Below are 11604 nucleotides of genomic sequence, written 5' to 3'. Positions count from 1 at the left end.
CGGTCCTAGACATATTGCTAATGGACCATCGAACATTCTTCTGAACAAGGTTCCATCTTCGGACAAGGTGAATCGTGCTGCCTTTGTGTGCAGGGCCCTTGATTATTTCGGATCCGAGGGATGTTTTCTGGTTTTAAATACTCTATGTATTTATTTCTCCAAACCCAAGTCAAGCTTGTGGAGTTTATCTCGGCGTGACCTTCTTTGACTACTGACCTCGTGAGTTGCATGACGGTCCCCGAATTGAGCTCGTTGTCTTCGATCAATGACCCAAAGCTTGCGAGGGTATCTGCCTCGCTATTCTCATCTCTAGGCATGTGTTGCAAAGTCAAATCCTTAAACCGGTGTAGAGTTACTTGTAACTTATCTAAGTGTCATGCCCCATAACCGAGGAGCGCGATCGGCGCTCAACCAAGTAAACCCGACCGAGCAAGCCTGTTAGATTTCATTCTACCCAAACTCATTCATGAATAGAGATAATACATATTATCATTTATTAGATGAAAATGTGTTCATGTCTACAATACCAAATCAATTCCAATAGTTTCATCATTTTTAAAGTCTCAAATGGACTAGTAATACAACCCCAACATAATATAGTTTGTCTTTCCCCGGCACAAATACATAACCCACACTATGTCTACGGAGCCTCTATAGATAAAGAAGAGTACAATAATAATGCCGGCAACAAGGCCCCGGCTATACCTCAAACCGAATACACAAAGTACAAAAGATACATGACCCCGGATGAAGTGGGACTCACCAAGTCAGCTGGGAAGAAAGTGCACTGCTACCACTGATCAATATCTCCTGCTGTGGAACCACCTGCATCTATTGAAAGATGCAACACCCCCGACAAAAGGCACATTAGTACCGTCGAATAACACTAGTATGTATAACTAAACATCCTCTCAATAGAATGACAAATAATACAAACAAGATTATCATAATATCAATGAAAGCCTTAATCAACATCAAACCTCAATTTAGGATCAAGAGAGTGTTCAAATTAATTTCCATATGTCACATTGGGAGATTTTTAGTATCGATATACCATTGTCCACAATACCAGTACCATTATTCACCATACCAATACCACTATTCATAATACCATTATTCACAAAACCAGTACCACCGCACTCTTAGCACGAAGTCCGATCATGACCTGATCTACTAGGCTATCTCAGTAGAGACATCAACCACAATTTCTATCAATATCAATACCACCATCTTTAACACGGAGTCCGATCACGACCCGATTGGCTAGGCTATCCATTAGGGACATCGACCACAACCATAAATTTTAATTACAATTTTCAGCACAATTACCACCATGTGTGCGGCATGGTGTCCGATCACGACCCGACCGACTAGGCTGTCTTATTTGAGACATCAACCTTTTTATATCAATCATCACATTTCTTATTACTTTCACATCTTTTCATTTCATTGGTACTAATGGCCATAATTATAAGATCATTCTTGGCACGTTGGTCATATTCAGTATTTCATGCTCAACTTATCAATCTCAAATATCATCATCATCATCAACAACAATTACAATTCAAATCAAGGTGTGTAGTACACATGTGAGCAATTTAGAGTCTAAGGCACATAGAGATATTTCACAAAACTTGGCATAATAGCCTTCATTTAAACTTGACTTAAAGTCGAAACATTATTAGTGCACAACCCATATTTTAACACATCCTCAATTGGTAACATAACATGAATAAAGCATCTAGGATGCTTGTTGAACATATTTCTTTCAATCTAATCTTACTCGGAAAAGCCAGTTTCATAATGAATCACTCGGGACTTACATAATTTACATGAATATCGTGGGATTCAATTCTAAGAGAAGAGTTTAGACAACATACCTCACTTGAGCTTCCTTACACTCTAAAACGTTCTGGAATTCTTAGCAACTTTAATCTATTTTAGAAATATAACAAATTGAATCAAAATTAGGAAGATGATCATGGTTCTAGCTCACTTGAGCATTTTATCAAACACTAGGTGTGCATAAGGTTTCAATGTCCTTTTTATGAAGGATTTCATCATCCCACAACCCAACCTTTACCATTTTTAGCTCAACAATATTCCTACACCCTTTGATAATACATGTATATAAAATAAACAACTCTCATGCCCAGAAATGTATCTTGCTATTACCCATTTTCAGAAAATTTCAAAATTAGGGTTTAAAGTATAGAATCTTACCTCTAGGATGAAGACCTAGTAAGCTTCCCTTCTTAATCTTCCAAAACTTGAGCAAGAATTGAAGAACAATTATTGGAGAACACCTTCTCACTCTAGGGCACCCTCTCTCACTCTAAAATATCAGATAATAGCTCAAAAATGACCCAAAGAGTGTATTTAACGAAATAGGGTCGGGTTTTAAAAACCCAAAAATGGAGCTCCAGAACAGGTTCTGCGGTCGCATATGCGACCACATATCGGTCGCATAATTGGTTACAAAATAGCCAAAAGAACTGCCTGTGTATGCGGTCACTATGCGGTCCACATAACTGTTATGCGATCGCATAATGCACCGCATAACAGTTATGTGGTTGCATAGTCGACCACATAGCTGCTTCCAGAATAGCCCTCACCTGCTCACTTCTGCGGCCATTATGCGACCCGCAGAGTGATTATGCGGTCACATAATGGACCGCATAAATTCACATTTCCGGCAAAAAATTTCCTTTACTTTCCCGTGCATTGTTCAACCCAAAAAGTCCAAGCCTACAATCCTTAAACATGTAATCCTAGTCCGGCACCATGAAACATTATTTTCTTTGCAAATTTTACCGGGGTGTTACACTAAGTATCTTTGCATTAGTTCTTCCCTAACTTCGAAGGTTCCGTTAACTTGATTCGCCACGAGGAGGGAGTCACATTTGGCTTCGATCACCTCCGCTCCTAAACCTTTGGCTAGTTCAAGACCTGTAATCATGGTCTTATATTCGGCCTCATTGTTAGTCAATTTTACAGTTCTAATAGATTGTCTAACCACGTTGCCTCTGGGAGGTTTTAGTACAATGCCGACTCCAGACCCTTTCGCGTTCGAAGCACCGTACGTGAAGGGGGTCTAGACTCTTGAGGTCGTACCCGAATTTATCAACAACTCTCTCTCGACTTCGGGTACTAGGGCCGGCATTAAGTCAGCTACGAAGACTGCCAAAATTTGGAACCTAATTGTCGTTCGGGGTCGATATTCAATATCGTACCCGCTGATATCTACTGCCCATTTGACCAACCATCCTGAAAGCTCGGGTTTATGCAAAATATTTCGAAGTGGATAAGTTGTTATAACACATATGGGATGACATTGAAAGTACAATTTTAGTTTCCTAGAGGCACTTATCAAAGCGATCGCTAACTTTTCTAGGTGGGGATATCTAGTCTCGGCCTCACCTAAGGTCCGTTTGACGTAATAAAGAGGGAATTGTGTACCTCATTCTTCTCGGACTAGGACTCCACATACTTCTACCTCCGATACTGCCAAATATAAGTAAAGCTATTCGTCTGCCCTTGGTGTATGAAGCAACGACGGGTTTGATACGTATTGTTTAAGCTCTTCCAAGGCCTGCTGGCATTCCGAGGTCCATGTGAATTCATTTTTCTTCTTTAGCAACGAGAAAAATTGATGGCCCTTATCGGAGGACCTCGAGATGAATCGAACCAGGGCGGCCATGCGTTCGATTAATCTTTGCACAACTTTTATGTTGTCTACCACCTTGATACCATCAATAGCTTCGATCTTGTCGGGATTAATCTCGATTCCTCAGTTAGATACCATGAATCAAAGAAATTTGCCCGATCCGACCCCGAATGTGCATTTTTCCGGGTTCAGCTTCATGTTATATTTCCTTAATATACTGAGAGTTTCCTGTAAGTGCTTCAAATGGTCCTCTGCCCACAAGGACTTAACTAGCATATCATCAATGTAAACTTCAATAGTTTTCCCTATTTGTTCTTCGAACAGTCGATTTACTAGGCGTTGATAAGTGGCACCAACATTTTTTAATCCAAATGGCATTACATTGTAGCAGTAGGTACCATATTTAGTAATGAACGAGGTCTTTTTCTGATCACCCGGGTTCATCTGTATTTGATTGTACCCGGAATAGGCATCGAGAAAACTGAGGATCTCGTGGCTGGCCGTGGCATCGATCATACGATCGATATTAGGCAAAGGAAAAGAATCCTTGGGGCATGCTTTATTTAAATCCTTGTAATCTACACACATTCTAAGTTTGTTTCCTTTTTTAGGGACTACTACTACGTTCGATAACCATTCGGGGTATTTTACTTCACAAATGGACTCTATTTTAAGAAGCTTGATTACCTAGTCTTTGACGAAAGCATATTTGACCTCGGATTGGGGTCTTCTTTTTTTTTTTCACCGGGTGGAACTTCAATTCCAAGCTTAGTTTATAGGTGGTGATTTCCAGTGGGATCCCTGTCATGTGAAGATGGGGCGAAGTGAGACAATCCATGTTAGCTATAAGAAATTGAATAAGGTTTTTCCTGAGCTCGGGATTTAACCCCGTGCCCAGGTATACCTTTTGTTTGGGCAAAAGTTCAATTATTATGATTTGCTCCAGCTCTTTGACCGTCGATTTGGAAGCGTCGGAATCATCAAGGACTATAAAGGATCGAGGGACCCTATAATTATCATCTTCGTTAGTCCCCTGCTTCTCAATTTAGGTCGAGGCTGGCGTTTGTGATTGCTATTTGGCCTCCTATTTTTCGTTCGAATTTGACCCCTTCATTGTTGAAAGTGACGATATTGGAATCACTTTGTTAATGGCAAACATTTCCTTTGCGGCCGACTGCTCCCTGTAGACTGCTTTAATTCCCTCTGGTGTTGGGAATTTTAGAACTTAGTGAAAGGTCGAGGGTACTTCTCTCATGTTGTGGAATCATGGTCTCCCGAACAGGGCGTTATACCTCATGTCTCCTTTGATCACATGGAACTTCGCCTCTAGAATGGTCCCGACCATGTTTACTGGAAATGTTATCTCGCCCTTAGTAGTTTCGCATGCCATGTTGAATCCTTTAGCACTAGGGCCGCGGGCACAACCTGGTCTTGTAGACCGAGTTGCTCTACGACTTTCAATCGAATGATGTTGGCCGAACTACCTGGATCAATTAACACACACTTAATTTGAGTTTTATTCATGAGCTGCACGATTCCATATGCATCTTTGTCATTGAAGGACAAGGTACTTTTAGGTATGTAATCATGAGCCCAAGATCGCTTCTCCCTTATGATCGACCCCTTAGTGCATTTTAACACTGGTCCTTGGGATGCATCGATCCCTCTGACGATCATGTGAATAACGTGTTGCGGTTCTTCTTGCTCGTTTTGCCTATTAAATTCTCTATTTTTAAAATGATTCTTTTCCCGTTCACTTAAAAACTCCCGAAGGTGACCTTCATAGAATAACCGAGCTACTTCTTCTCTCAACTTCCTGAAATCTTTAATTCTGTGGCCATGGGTGCCATGATACTTGCATATTTGATTGGGATTTCTCTGTGCTGGATTGGTCTACAGAGTTTGAGGCCACTTAGTGTCTTTGATGCGTCCGTTAGCCGATACGATGGCAGATGCATCAATATTGAAGTTATATTCAGATAGTCGCGGTGCTTCCTTAGGTCCAGCATGCCTATCGAAACCATTCTTGCTCATGAGCTTTCTAGAGCCCTTGCCCCTATCCCCACCTACACACCCCATCCCACCCCATCCCATACTAAATAAAAATATTATTAATAGTACTTCTTTTTATGTTATAGATAGATTTTTTTTCATTTCAATAAATGAGTATTTTTTTCCGAAAAATATTTTCCACTTACCAACCAAATAAGAAAAAATAAGTGATAAAATCGCTCATTTTCTCTAAAAATATTTTCTAGGTAAACATTTTCCTTCATGCCAAACACACCCACAATGTTGTTCCTTTCAGGAGCTTGCTCGATGCACAATGTTGTTGAACACGCACATAAGGTGATTTACTAGAGTTTGTTTTGAACCAGTGAATGCTGAAAAGATTTCCCCTATTATCAAATAATTATGCTGCCGCAAGAGACTGGGTAGTGTCCCGATGTAAGGTTGATGATGAAGAGCACTGGCAGGCAACACTACTAGAAATCCGTTAAAAATCGATCAAAATAACCGATCAAAGTTGGTCGGTTATGGCCAATTACCGACCAAAACGCGACCATTTGGGTGTGGACGGTATTTTGATGGTCGGAATGGCTTACGGTCGGAAATTACCGACCAACGTTGGTCGGTAGCTTTAAACGACCATCTGCCAATTTAAATTATTTACCGACCAACTTTGATCGGAAATATATTTTATTAATTTAATTTTACCGACCAAAGTTGGTCGGTGTAATTAATTTATGTTTTTTAATTAATTATTAAAATTAAAAAAAACCGACCAACTTTGGTCGGTAATCTCAACAGTGCAGGCAAAATACCGACCAAAGTTGGTCGGTAATGTTGAATTATGGGAATTCAATGTTCATTAACCGACCAACTTTGGTCGGTAATTTGCAATTAATATTTTTTTTAATTAAAAATCGACCAACTTTGGTCGATTTTCTGGGTTTAATTTTGGCATAAAATGTGTGTTTTGGTAGTTACACCACCTGCCAGCATACCAATACCCCTAACAACTGAATTACAACAACAACACAACAACAATCAAACATTCAATATATACTTTAAAACTAACAAATTAAAGTTCAATTGAACATAACAATCCAAAACAAAGTTAAAACTAATTACAACAAGTTCAAAACTGGTTCTATTTGTCTAGTTCAAAGTATATAAAAGTCAAGAGGTATTTTCTACAACATTATTATCACGTCTGATGAACTTTCATTTACAAGATGGTATAGGGAACGGTCTTGCGGAGGACGGGAGGGACGATCACGAGCAGGACGGGAGGAACGATCACGTGGAGGTCGACCCTCTGGTGATGACTCACGAGACCAGGGCAACGAAAAAGTACCACTAGATAGGAGAGTTCTGATCTGAGCTTGCATGCCAAGGAATTGAGCATCTCTAAGCCTTTCTCTTTCCTTGGCCGCTTCTAGCTCGGATGTGAGCTTTGTTAGTCTCTCCCGCATAACGGAGAAACTCTCCCTATTAAGTTGCTCACCTTACGAGGAAGTCCCTATTCCTTGCATTCCACACTTATAGCTATGAAATATTTTAGTAGGAAACCCATATACCTTCCCCCATTTTGGACCGCCAACAGACTCCAATCATATTCTTTCAGCATCCTCGTCCGAAGGTTGGGTTGGCTCGCCAGATTCACCAGCTGGATGAATACGAATGAATTCCTCCACGTTACTTTGGTAGCGATCCTATATTATTTTAAATTAAATAAGTATTTTAAAATTCTTATAAAAATAAATTATAATACTTAAAGAAAATTGAAAGCTTACATATGCAGTCGAGGCCCGATCCTCGACCCACCTATATTGATCTCCCTCTTTCTTCTTCTTTACAATATGCGTCTCCTTGAATAGCTCATCATGGCTCATTGGACGCCCATACTTCTTTTCCTGAAAACAAATTAATTTAGTTAATAAACAGAATAGATATATTTAGAAAAGTAAAAAAATTTAAGTAATTATGTACCAATCTTCTTTTTATTGTCCCTAGGATGATCGCACCTCCAGTGTGCAAGGAGCCTACATTCTCGGATGCACGAGCTTTCTTTCCTTTTTCGCTCTTCTCTAAGAACTCCGCGGTAAGCCATTGCCTTTGCAAACCATTCCACAAATTCTCAAATAACCAGTCAGGCCTCTTATTCTTCTTTCTAGCATCCAAGAAAGCATCCGTCAATCTCTTGCAAGCTTTAAGATGAAAATTTGCAGCCACTTTCGCTCTATAGCGCTCTTCCCTTACACACTTGCTATGTATTTAAAAAGTTAAATATTAGATGAAAAAATCATAAATATAAATTATTAAGCTGCTTAAAAGAATATTTATACCTTAAATTGATTGAAAATTTGCTCATTCGACAAGAATGGGAAATCAGTCCAAGTCGCATAAGGACCATCATAAAGTTTTCTGATGGCATTGGTGATTATCTTCGTAGTCCTATTACCCGGCCTAAACCTGCAATTTAACAATAAAAATACATTAATATCTTAGTAAAAATGTTACAAAATAATAGACGCAAAAATAACAAATAACACTTACCCATCACCCTCAGGGACTATGATGATCCTACCATATCGATCATAATGCACTACCTCGTCATCATCATCCGAATCATGTGTATCAGAGGCATGTGTAGACGGTATAGGCGTGTCAGAGATATTGCCTCGCAGGCGAAGGCCTGAAATAGATGGAGTCGATGATGAAGATGATTGCGATCCCTGTGACTGCGACATAGCTGGATGCAACCCAAGTGGCTGTGATACTGATGGTTGTGACTCGAGTGGCTGTGACATGGATGTATGCGATCCATGTGGATGTGATATTTAGGGATGTGATCCACGTGGATTTGATGTAGATGGCTGCAATGTAGATGGTTGTGAGGCAGCTGGACTGTATGTCGGACGTATAGTCCTATGGCCCTGTGATGGAAGACCTGGTGTCTAGATGAAGGTGTACGACTCGTGATGTTGTGGCAGCTCTGTATAGCCGTGTAGTGGAGGATAAGACATATGTATCTCTGAAAAGGGTGGACAAGAGGGACTATTATTATCTACCCGCCTCTTTCCCTTCCTACCCTTTTCTCGACCCTGAGAACTAGTAGGGTCATTGTTATCTTCGTAGTCTTATTACCCGGCCTAAACCTGCAATTTAACAATAAAAATACATTAATATCTTAGTAAAAATGTTACAAAACAATAGACGCAAAAATAACAAATAACACTTACCCATCACCCTCAGGGACTATGATGATCCTACCATATCGATCATAATGCACTACCTCGTCATCATCATCCGAATCATGTGTATCAGAGGCATGTGTAGACGGTATAGGCGTGTCAGAGATATTGCCTCGCAGGCGAAGGCCTGAAATAGATGGAGTCGATGATGAAGATGATTGCGATCCCTGTGACTGCGACATAGCTGGATGCAACCCAAGTGGCTGTGATACTGATGGTTGTGACTCGAGTGGCTGTGACATGGATGTATGCGATCCATGTGGATGTGATATTTAGGGATGTGATCCACGTGGATTTGATGTAGATGGCTGCAATGTAGATGGTTGTGAGGCAGCTGGACTGTATGTCGGACGTATAGTCCTATGGCCCTGTGATGGAAGACCTGGTGTCTAGATGAAGGTGTACGACTCGTGATGTTGTGGCAGCTCTGTATAGCCGTGTAGTGGAGGATAAGACATATGTATCTCTGAAAAGGGTGGACAAGAGGGACTATTATTATCTACCCGCCTCTTTCCCTTCCTACCCTTTTCTCGACCCTGAGAACTAGTAGGGTCATTGTTACCTTGACCCTTGCCTGCCATCTGCATAATATAATACACATTTAGATTGAAATATATAAGAGATTAGATATAAAATGAGAGTTCTTTAACAAATCAACTTTTTAATCCTCATCGACGTATTGTTCCTTGTCCGAGAATTCTTCGTCCTCACTTGTTTGAGCTTCATCAGTTGATTCTTCGTCCTTATTTTCTATAATTGTTACTTAATTTATATCAACTTCTTCCAATATACGTTCAGGATGTTCCAAATCATTTTCTAACTGATCGTCCACTATTTGGTGAACATTGGAGATATCATTTTGATATGCAACATCTAACACATTCTCGACTTCCACCCTACCTACAGGCTTAGTTTTTATTACAACCCACCAATCGGACTTATTCTGCCGCAATGGATAAATAGCATAATACACTTGCCTAACGTTATGTGCAATTATGAAAGGATCATAGAGATCATACTCCCTCGTATGATTAACCTCAATTATGTTGTATTGGTGGTGTACTCTTGTACCTCTTGTTGGATTTGGGTCAAACCACTTGTATCTAAAGAGTATCAATTTCTTATATGGCCAACCTGTATATTCTAGTTGTAATATTTCTTTGACCACACCATAATAATCAATATCTCCAACTTGGTTGCCATCACCACCTTAAACCCACACCCCGCTGTTGTTGCTATTTTTATTTTTAGAGCAGTCCTCTGTATGAAACTTATAACTATTCACTACGTAGTTAGACATTGTTGTGACCTGAAACCCAGGTCCCCAAGATATATCTTTCAAAAATTAATTTACACCATTATTTGTATTATATACCTACATAGTGTTAAAAAAATTCATAAGTTAGCACAACTTATGGATCAATTTTTATAGCGGGAATATCAGAAGAACATTATTCGGATAAACATACAAACTATTTGAACCATGTATCAAATCTCTATATACAACATCATGGCCAAATTGACCCACGAAGTGATTGTCACAACCCAAAATCCCCACCTGTCGTGATGGCGCCTATCTCGATACTAGGCAAGCCGATAATCTCGATAAACCATAATTTCACTTAAGTTTGAAAATACAATAATTTAATACAATACAAAATCCCACAAATACTGATGCGAACACTCCCCAAAACTTGGTGTCACTAAGTACATGAGCATCTAATATGAATACAAGTCTGAAAAATATGGTCTATAATAGTCTGAGATCAAATATAATAAATAAGGAGATAGAGAAGGAGAGACAAGGTATGCAGAACACGACAGCTATCTCAAAATCTCCTGAAAATCAACTGCGCGAAAGGATCAACATGCACGAAAGGATCAACACGCGCTATATCCGGGAACACCTGGATTTGCACACGAAGTGCAGGGTGTAGTATGAGTACAACCAACTCAGCAAGTAACAATAATAACTAAGGAACTGGAGATAATGACGAACTACACAGTTATAGTTCACTTTCAGTAATTCCAGCAAATAATAGACATGCTTTCAAATCCGACAATTTAAGTCAAATCAATTTTATACAATTCAAGTTCATGTAATCCGGATATTAAATCTTTCAGAGATTTCACAACAATGACAGATAGAAACCAAGTGCAACAACAAATTCAAAGCAAGTACAACCTCTCAGGCAACAGTCACTCAACTCATCACAACGGCTCAACCACTCGGCTCTCAGCCCTCAGCACTCACACTCAATGGGTACCTGCGCTCACTGGGGGTGTACATACTCCGGAGGGACTCCTACAGCCCAAGCGTCATAATCTGCACGGACAACTCACGTGCTGCACATACAACTCACGTGCTATAATATCCTGCACGGACAACTCACGTGCTATAATATCCTTACCTCACCGACAGGCCCTCGGCCTTACTCAGTCCTCAACCTCTCCAGTCTCTCGGGCTCTCAGAAATCACAAAGATCAACCCAAACAAAGATAACACAGTGTATCAACAAATATCCAGAAAAGACTGAGGTATAATATGCAAGAAAAATTATGACTGAGTACAAGATAGCAATTAGCAAATAATTCAACAAGTACGCGACCTCGGTGGATCCCAACAGTACTATCATATAGCCTAAGCATAATTTCTAACATGATTTATAGTCAAAT

This window comes from Nicotiana tabacum, chromosome 12 (assembly GCF_000715075.1).
Source record: "Nicotiana tabacum cultivar K326 chromosome 12, ASM71507v2, whole genome shotgun sequence".
Classification (NCBI taxonomy): Eukaryota; Viridiplantae; Streptophyta; class Magnoliopsida; order Solanales; family Solanaceae; genus Nicotiana; species Nicotiana tabacum.
Note: the sequence above shows the minus strand (reverse complement) of the source record.